Below are 10,343 nucleotides of genomic sequence, written 5' to 3'. Positions count from 1 at the left end.
CCCCAGGCCTGGCCAGGACGCACTTGGGAGGGGTGGGCGGTGCATTTGCGGCGGGCGCCGGCAGCTGAGGCTCTCCGCCTACAAGTCCCAGAGCCCCCTGCGCCCGGCCCCGCCCACCTCGCGGCGGCCCCGCCCGCCCCGCGCCCCGAGCCCCTCCCGGCGAAAACCTGGCGCGGGAGGAGCGCCGGCGTGGAGCGTGGCTGCACGCGGGCGGCGGGCGTTTGCGGAGCACGTGCTGGCGCCGTGGGGGCCTGGGGTTCCCCAGTCAGGGGTGGCCGCCCAGGGCTGGGACACAGGCTCGGAAAAGCGGAAAGCGCGGGGCTCGGGCGGGGCTTTTGTCCACGGCGGGCTGGCTGCGTGCACCTCGGGCTCCTTGGCCCGGGGAAGGGGACCCCTCCTCCTACCCCCGGCGGGGGGCCGTGTGCGCCCTCACGCGCGAATGCTAATGCTTGGGTAGGGGTTCCTTCACTCGTTCACTGTGGCCCCCTGAGTTTCTGCATTCCTGACCTCTCCTGTCGGGTGGCGCCACTTCCCCACGTGCCCCATCTCCGCTTGGGCATCCGCTCTTTGCCCATCAGATCCTTATGAATGGTCTATCGGGGGTCAGGCCCCGGGGACACTGCAGGTAGGAAACGAGCCTGCACCGCCGCCACCACCCCGAGGGCTTACATTTCAGGAGTGGAGAGACATGAATGAATGCGACTGTTCGTTTAGGTGTCTAGGGCCGTGAGAAGGGAGCAGACAGCAAGAGGTGTTCTTTATAGAGTCGGAAGGCCTGTGGGAACCGAGCCAGAGCCACACTGAAGGGCAGGGAACAGCAGGGAGAACAGAATGCAAAGGCTCAGGGCCACCAACGTCGGTCCAACATATTTTGAGTGCTGGGCACTTTTACGTGGTCAATCCTCGCACACCACTAATAATGATAAAGTTCATTATTTGTTTGGGGCCAGCTCCTTGAGTAGGTGACCTTACGTACATTAGATGATCTAACTCAAAACAGCCTTTGTTATCAGTCGGTACTATTAGCCCAGTTTTCAGAGGAGGCCACCTAGGCTCCAGGTGCCTTCTCCAAGGCCACGGAGGGCTGTAAATGATGGCCAATCCATGGTCTCCTTTATTCTCCCCATACCTTTTTTTTTTTTTAAGATTTTTATTTATTTGACAGAAAGAAACACAGCGAGGGAGGAAACACAAGCAGGGGGAGGGGGAGAGGGACAACAGGCATCCCACAGAGCAGGGAGCCCCATGCGGGGCTGATCCCAGGCCCTGGGGATCATGGCCTGAGCCAAAGGCAGACACTTAAGGACTGAGCCACCCAGGCACCCCTCCCCATAGCTTTTAAGGAAGACTTGTCTCCCCACTTTGAGGGCTGGGCCCACGTTGAGGGTGGGACCACAGAGAGGTTAAGTGAAGCAGAAGTCTTGGGGCGAAAGCCCAGACTCACGACCCTAGTCTGGAAACATGGGTCCTTGCGTGAGACCGTGCCTGGGTGTGGCCACGTGTAGGTTGAATTGCATCTCCCCCCAAATATGTTCAGGTCCTAACCCCTAGGACCCGTGAATGTGACCTTATTTGGAGGTAGGGTTTTTTTTTTTTATAGTATAATCAATTTAAAAGAAGGTCATATTGGATTAATATGGGGCCTAATACAATAACTGTGGTCCTTACAAGAAGCCCATGAGATGATGGGCACACACGTGACAACAGAGCAGAGGCTGAAGAGAGACATCTACAAGCCAACCATGCTTGCTGGTGGCACCAGAAGCTGAGAGAAAGGCACGCATGGAACAGACTCTCCCTTCTTCACACGTTCAGAGGGAGTGCAGCCCTCCTGACACCTTGACTGTGGACTTCGGGCCTCCAGAACCATGTGCGAATACATTTCTGTCGCTTTAAGCCACCCACTGTGGTCGTCGGCTGCGGCAGCCCTAGGAGACTCACGCAGTTAGAGGTCCTGAGGAGGACAGAGCTCTGAGCGGATGAAATCCCACAGCCTGTCCCTCTTGGGTCTGGGAACAGCCTTCAGAGCCCGCCAAGGGTCCTGGGACTCCTGGGTGTCATTCCCGGACCCAGGCATGGGTGGCAGTCCTGTACCGCTCTGGGCTTCAGCTGCTCAGCCAGGATAGGGGAGATCCAAGTAAGGGTTCTTCCACTTACACCATCCTCCTCCTCCCCACCCAAGCCCCACTGGGAACAGAACCAGCACCTGCCTTCCCTGCGCCCCTCCCAGCGGTCCCCAGATCCTGGGCTCTTCCCCTCAGTGAGCAACCAGGCTAGGACCCCACCATCCCCACCTGCATCTCAGAGGCACTGTCTGGTCTCTAACATCCCTCAAAAGCTAGTGTCCCCCCCCCCACCTCCGTTTGCTTCTCTAGGGACTGGCCGTCTCCCCGCCAGAGGCCAGCTCCAAGAGGACAGGCTGCTGTGACCCCAGGGCCTGGCACAGGGAAAGCACTCGGTCAGTGTGTGCTGAGTGAGGGAACAAGTACCCAAAGGAGCCCATTCCAGAAGACTGGGAGTGGGGGTGTGCAGGGATCTTCGTGGAGACCCGAAGAACTCAGGGTTTCTGTGGCTTCGGGCTGGATTCACCTCAAAGCCAGGCTGGGGGCTGGGGGGGGCAGCGTGCAGACCCCCTGCACCCAACTCCCCCCCCCCAAACTGGAGGCCCAGGGAACCTTGAAATAAAACATCAGGGCGACAAACAAAGGAGGAAGCGCAGGAGACTTCAGGCTTGCAGACTTTCTTGGGCTGGCTGAGCCCGACTGGCCCGCACACGGCTTGGCGGGGGCCCCTCCCTGCTCCCCCTCTGCGGGTGGTGAAAGCCACTCAGCTTTCTTTGTGGGCACCGGTGGGGGGTGGGGAGCAGAGGGCAGGCCCAGCCCAGACAGCCCCATGCTCCTGTCCTGCATGCATCACACATCCGCCAGCGACAAACCCCCTGGGCCTCAGTTTCCTCAGCTCTGAAATGGGCATCATGGTAGCGGCTTCCTCATAGATGCCCTTGTGAGCTGCAGGAGGAAAACACAGAAAGTGCTGAGGTCATCCTCGTGCTGGGAGCTTGGTAAATGCCAACTCCTGCAATTTTCGGGTTTTGTTTTACCAACACGCCTCTCTCTGCAGCCTACACAGCCACCTGTGGCCCGGTGGGGAGGTGGGGACGTCACCATCCCTCCCACACAGGCTCCTTCAGGGGTTCCCATGGCTTGTGGGACAGAGTCCCAAACCCCTCTGTTGGAGAGGCCTTCCCGACTCCCAGCTGGTGTGGAAAGGCCCAGCCTGCCCCAGCAGTGTCCCCTGTCGGGGGCCCCCAACTCTTTGTGGGCCTGGGGTCCCCGGCAGTCTGCCAAGACCTTACTCCCCTCCTCAGACGGATGGTTTCAAACAGTAAGATGGTTAGCCGTGCAAAGGAGAAGAATCACCTTAAAATACAGCTGTTAAAACATTTTTTAAAAATAAGTGTGTGATACAGGCATGTGTGTGCCCTTTTGCTGACGCGTTAAGTCACAAGAGCGAGTGGTAGTTTTAACGGTGCTGCAGTTGTGAAGGAGCGATGAGCAAAACGTCCGGGAGCACCGTGCCCTGCATGCCACGGAGCCCCAGGGTTCAGGGTCACAGGGGCTGTGGAGATAGCGCTGGTTGCCTGTGCCCGCCTCTGTGAAGAAGACTCTTTCCCCATCAAGTTCACGACCCTGCATTCCGCCCCTGGGCTGGATGGGTCTGCGGCCCTGCTAAGAACTCCTTTGCATTACTGCTCAAGCGACCCACCCTTTACGGCTTAAAGCAACACAGATCTCCTCTCTCCTCCTCCTTGTTCTGGAGGTCAGAGCCCCACAGGGGTCTCCCTGGACCAAAGTCAAGATGTAGGCAGGGCTGGTTCCCTCTGGAGACTCTGGGGGGCAATCCGTCCCCTTGCCCTTTCTCAGCTACTGGGTTCCTTGGCCTGCAGCCCTCGCCCCCGTCCTCAGAGCCCGCTGCTGCTCGGTGGTCTGTCCCACGCCGCAGGAAGGGGACGCTCTCTCCCTCTGCCTCCGGCTCCCACCGCTACGTGAAAGATGATCTCACCATAATACGGATCATCTCCCCGTCTCAAGGTCCAGAGCCTCAGTCACATCCGCAAAGTCCCTTTGCCACATGAGGTAGCATGGAAAGCAGGGGCCATCTCGGGGCTAGTGGGGGTGTTTCATCAGCGGACAGCGTGGGCCACTGCCTCGGTCACCCTTAGGAAAGTGGCCAGTGCTGATTTGAAAACATGGATTATAAGCACGACAGTTCCCACTCTGAAGGCTTCACACCTTCTGCCACTCTACAGGTTAGCGGGTGTGGTGTGTGGCTCATCCCTGAGCTTCGAGAACTCTATGAGGTCTGAGGCTGAAGAGAGGCTGAGCCTGTCCCCGCAGTGGGAATGAGGGAGCTGGCGTGCTTCTGGGGACTGCAGGTCTGGGGGCCTGCCCCAGCAGGTGCAAGAGACACTTCCCCCGGGAGCCCGGGAGTGTGTTGGTGACGGTGCCTGCAGGTACCTCGTGGACATGGGTCTGTTCTGGCCCCACGGTGGGGGCAGGGGGCACCATGGCACACGGTTGAAAGGGGAAAAGCTACTAGGAACGCTGTCCTAGGAAGCTCAGGCTGCTGTGGCAAAAGACCACAGTCTCGGGGCTGGGGGTGCTTAAAAGACAGAAGTTTATTTCCGCACAGTTTTGGAGGCAGAAGACCATGATCGAGGTGTTGGCAGGGTTGGTTTTTTGTGAAGCCCCTGTCCTTGGCTTGCAGCCGACTGTCTCCTCCCCGTGTCCTCACATGGTCTCTCCTGTGTGTCTGTGTCCCAATCTCTTCCTAGAAGGACACCAGCCACACTGGATTAGGGCCCATTCTGATGACCTCGTGTAATTTAATCACGTCTGTAAAGACCCTGTCTCTCAATGTTGTCACATTCTGGTGCACTGGGGGTTGGGACTAACCACAGGGATTTGGCGGGGACACGATTTATTCCATAACATCTACTTACTCTGCTTTGGCAGACAAATCACAGAATTGCTCTTGGGGCCTCCCATGTGGGTCACCACGAGGCCCCTCCTGCAAAGTCCCAGTGAGGCAGCCAAGGACTGGGGTCATGTTACAGGAGGTCCCAAGAGAGGAAGTGGCCCTCGGCACCAGGGGACATGCCACACACCTAAAGACAGTGGGAAACCCCATGCCTTAAAGAATTCCCTCAGCAAAACTCAGCCTCCATTGCACTTTTTCCTTTAAAGGTCAAGCCCAGGACTCCTGGGTGGCTCCGTTGGTTAAGCGTCTGCCTTGGGCGGTTCAGGCCGATGCACAGACTCCTGGGATCGAGTCCCACGTCCGGCTCCCTGCTCAGCAGGGAGTCTGCTTCTCTCTCTCTCAAATAAGTAAAATCTTACAAAAATAAATAAAGGTCAAGCCCAGAGTCAGAAAGATGTGGAGTAGAAATGCAGATTTATGTGGTGCCTCAGGCCCAAGGTCAGGAGGGGGCGCTCAGCCTGCTGAGGAAGGCCCCGGAACACAGAGAGTCAAAGGCAGCCCCTCCAGTCCCTGGAGTCACGGTGACACTGCCCTTCGTGCTACCAGTGTCACAGCTCCAAAACAGAGGAAGGGCCTCATGCTTCCGAGCCGTCCCCCTCGTGGAGAAGAATCAGGAGAGGAGGCAGCGTGGCTGGTGCCCGGGCGACCCGAGGGCCAGCGTGGGCTAGGGCACCCCGGGTGCTGGCAGTTGAGCTGCTTCTAGCACTTTCGTCCACCCCGTCCCTGCCCGCCCCTGCTCAGGAGGAGACTCCAAAGATGAGCTCGCCCGCCGGGTCTCTCTAGGGCCTGCCTCACGTTTTCAGCAAGTTTGCAACAGGCTTTTTGTTTGCTTTGGCAACAGCCCTCATCTCCGTATTTCTCCGTGTATCGAAGCAAATTCACAACAGACTCACAGCGGGCTAGCCGATGGTTTCGTCTGCTGTTGTGACACACACACACACCTCTTAGCGCGGCAGCCACGGGGTTCTCCTGCCTCCTCCCGCCTCGTGCAGCTGGAGCTCTGAAATCAGGGCACCGCACTTCGCAGGCAATCCCACCGCTGAGCTGGGAAACGCTGGTCGTCTGCGGGCGCCAGTCCAGCTCCTGTCACAAGAATGGGATGCTCCTACAGCCAGGACGGACGTCCCCCAACCAGCACATGTACGTCTAGAGTGTTCAGAGTTACTAAAATTTGCCTCAAAATGGCCCTGTTGGCCACCAGCACCCATCCGGGATGAGGCTGGCATTTCCTTCTCTTTCTGTCCCAAACCAGGGTGGGTGAGTGGGGAATCCAGAGTCGTCAACACCACAGGCAACAGAACTTCAGTGTTCCACAAGGAAACCGGGCAGTGGTGGTGGTGGGGGCATTAAATCTTAAGTAGGAAAATCAGGAATCTGACCTCTGAAAAATTACCGAATTTAGTATTTTCTAAGGAGGCCATCAATCCTTGTAAAGGTAAAAGTGTATAATTTTAAAGGATATTTTTCTAACAGGATAAATAATCCCTCAACCCCACTTCCCAACTATCTTACAAGCTTGGTAACACCACCACGTGGGGAGCCCGCACTTACTTCTGCCAACAAGCCCAAGTCCGACGGGAGAATACGCAGCCGCTCCCTGCAGCCCCGCCCTGGGGTCGTGGGCGCCATCTGCCGGCGGCCTGGAAACAGGGCCTGGGGCTGCCCGAGGCCTCCTCCCGGAGGACACTGTGGACATTTTGGGATAATTTGGTCCTTTGGGCAAGGAACTTCCATGGACGTCACCCCACCTGGACACCCCACCAGGTCACCCCACCTGGACAGCAGTAGCAGCTAGAATTTGAGCACTTACTATGGACCAGCTACAGAAGCACTTTGCAGGTTTGAACCCTGAACACTCTCACCAATCTTTTGCGAATGTATTTAATGTCTCGCGTTCTACAGATGAGGTCCCTGGGGCTCAGAGAAGTAGAAATCACATGCTCACGGACCCAGGGCAGGACTGCGAGGCAGGCAGTCCACGTCCTTAACTCCGTACAATGCTATACGGGTATTTCAAAGGTCCTATTACAGTCCATAGACAGTCCTTCTCCCATCTGGGGGGGAAGTGCAAGGAAGCAGTCATGACCCTTACACGTGGCAGTGTTACCTGTCCTCAGCCACGTAAGACATGACGGGGGAAAGCCCCAGTCCACGACATGATTGAGGTCTGTAACACATACACGTGTAGACCCATACAGACACACAGAATGGTAGCCCGTCGAGCAAGCAGTGATGCCTACCATCCCTGTGTGAGGTGCGGAAACATGTATATTTTAATGCAGTCTTGGAGCTCCGTTAAAAAAACGCTATTTAGCAACAACTACACTCATTTCACAACCGTGATCATGAATTAGTCCAGAAAATGCTGACTTCTGTGTTCCTAAGGTGTTTGGTAATTTCTCATAGAGCCCCTCCTTCAAAGGAAAATCACATTTTGGTTGAATGAAAAAGAAAAAAAGAAAAAAGAGTGGATTGACTTGGGGCGCCTGGGTGGCTCAGTGGGTTAAAGCCTCTGCCCTCGGCTCAGGTCATGATCCCAGGGTCCTGGGATTGAGCCTCGCATCAGGCTCTCTGCTTGGCAGGGAGCCTGCTTCCCTTCCTCTCTCTGCCTGCCTCTCTACCTACTTGTGATCTCTGTCAAGTAAATAAATAAAATCTTAAAAAAATAAAAAAGTGGATTGACTTAAAGAAAAATGAGAAAATCACGGTGAAAATGGTGACTGGATGAATGCTTGGGGAGCTGCCCGGGAACCAGCCCTGAAACACCCCAGCAGGCGCCTGAGCTCCTGAAGCGAATGAATCCCGCTTCTCGGGAGGAAGGGCGAGGACACGAGCTGGCCGCTCACCCTGTTCTACCAGGTCCCACCGTGGCAGCCTTCGCGTCCAGGCCCAGGATAGACCAAGCCGCCCCTCACATGGGTCGGCCAGGCAGGGTTCAGGAGGCCCCTCTGATGACGGCAGCGGACTCTGGAGAAGCTCGCAGACCCACACAAAGAGCACCACGTTTCCAGGCCACTTTGGGGTCTGTCTCCCAGAACACGCGGTGAGACCAAACATGGCAGGAACAGAGGTGGGCCTTGCTGCCCACGACTCCCACCTGCTCGGCCCCGCCTCTGAGCTCTGCCTCCTTTCCTGCGAGTTCTCACTGCCAGGCTGTGTCCATGGTTACTGCCAGGTGTGGCATCGTGAGCAGAGCAGAGCAAAGGCCTAGGAAAACCAAGTGGAGACATCACGCGAAAGCAATCTGTTAACTTCAGAATCTGGCTGGTGGGTATGTATTCACTGTGAAGCTGGAGACACTCCCGACACGTTCGGTAATTTTCATGGTAAAATGTTGGAAAACCTAAGTGAACAAGACAGCCTGTCTTCTCCACGAAGCTTACGCACCCTTCTTTCCAGGAGAGTGGGACCTCTGGTTTTAACCGGGTGTAAATCTTTTTTTTTTTTTTTTAAAGATTTTATTTATTTATTTGACAGAGAGAGATCACAAGTAGACGGAGAGGAAGGCAGAGAGAGAGAGAGAGAGAGGGAAGCAGGCCTCCCGCTAAGCAGAGAGCCCGATGCGGGACTCGACCCCAGGACCCTGAGATCATGACCTGAGCCGAAGGCAGCGGCTTAACCCACTGAGCCACCCAGGCACCCCATTTTTAAGCTTTTATCTGAGAGAGTGAGCAAGCGAGGGAGCATGTGCATAGAGGGAGAATGAAAGGGAGAAGCAGACTTCCCGTGAGCAGAGAAGCCAATACGGTACTAGGTCCTAGGACCCTGACATCATGACCTGAACCCAAGGCAGACCCTTAGCCGACTGAGCCATGCAGGCGCTCCATGGATATCCATCTTTAATGGCACAATGACTTATCTTTTATTAAGGCCATCAAGATTACACTTGTATCTTTCTGAACCAGAAGATGCTGGCAAATTCACAAGCAGCGTGTAGTGTGGGTTCCTGCAGGGGTGATCTTTAAGATGGAGAGCTCCTCAGACTCCACATCGTTTTAGAAAACATGGAAATAATCTTAAGTAGTTCAGCAATTTCAACAAATATTTCCTGGTTCATTGCGAGTAAACCCATAGCAGGCTTTTATGCTCTAGGTTCTGGACAGCTGGAGAAATGAGCCTTGGCCCCATCTATCAGGGTTCACATCCCTGTGGGCACCAAGGAGCTCCCTCACTCCTGGTTTCCGGTACCCCAACACGGGTAACTTTGGTAAATGGACTCTGGCCAATGTTTTAAATTAACCAATGGCACAAACTACCTACCCCCTTGGTGATGTGGTGAGGCCCAGTCTTGGAAAAGAACACTGCAAAGCTCCTGGTTTAGACTCATGATTTCGAGGTCTCCTTTCGAGCATCACCAGTCACTAGCTTGTAAAGAGCATTACGAAACCACAGCTAAACCAGTGCTCACAGACCTGCCTCCATGCCAGCAAAGCCAACTACTGGGGTACCTGCGCCGACTCAGAGAACAGTGGTCCCGCTTGCCCTCCCTTCCCCACAAGCACAGGGCTGATTCATGGAGTGAAGTGTAAATAAGTAACTTGAAAATTCAGGCTTTTTTTTTTTCACCAGTGCACCCGCCCTTCTCTCTCAAAAAATACATTTTCATCCAAAAAGATAGAACGGAATAGTTAATGAGTCTGATTTTACTTGTGTTCAGACTACCGAAGAATTTAAACCATTCAGTGCAGGCAATCTCTTCCAGTAGAAAATTTTATTTTCGTTGCTTTTCATGAGAAGGCAAACACAACTTACAACATTGTCAAAGGCAGATTTCCAAACTCAGCAAGTTTACGTACCAGCCCCTAACAGTAAAGCGTTAAGCAGCATTTGGGATCACAGGGTTAAAAACACAACAGACTCAAAAGTCAAATGTTAAGCTGAATTTCATTTCGGATACTTACCAATCAAGAATTCTCAATGACACGGAATAAAAACAGCTACCAGTACTGGGGCACGACTGAACAGCACCGGGCACAGGGGGCTCAGATCCTAACCTGAAGGCCACACAAACATCACCTGCTCGGGCTTGTGCACAAAGGCCTGCACCTCAGCACACGGGGCAGGCCCCACTCCGGCCACGGGGACCTCTGCCCAGCAGAGCCAGACACCACTGGGGAGGTTAAAGATGGCACGAAGGAAGCAAGAGAAACACACATCCAGCCTCTGCTGGCCTCTGCTCGCCGCTACCACTAGGCGCTCCACGCGGCGGGCACAGCTCAGGATGCCCTCTTGAAGGGGCAAGGCTACTGCATGTCCCCAAGGGCGGCTCCAATCACAAATCAAAACCCAGGACGCTGTGGGAC

The sequence above is a fragment of the Lutra lutra genome, chromosome 9 (genome assembly GCF_902655055.1).
Source record: "Lutra lutra chromosome 9, mLutLut1.2, whole genome shotgun sequence".
NCBI classification, from domain to species: domain Eukaryota; kingdom Metazoa; phylum Chordata; class Mammalia; order Carnivora; family Mustelidae; genus Lutra; species Lutra lutra.
Note: the sequence above shows the minus strand (reverse complement) of the source record.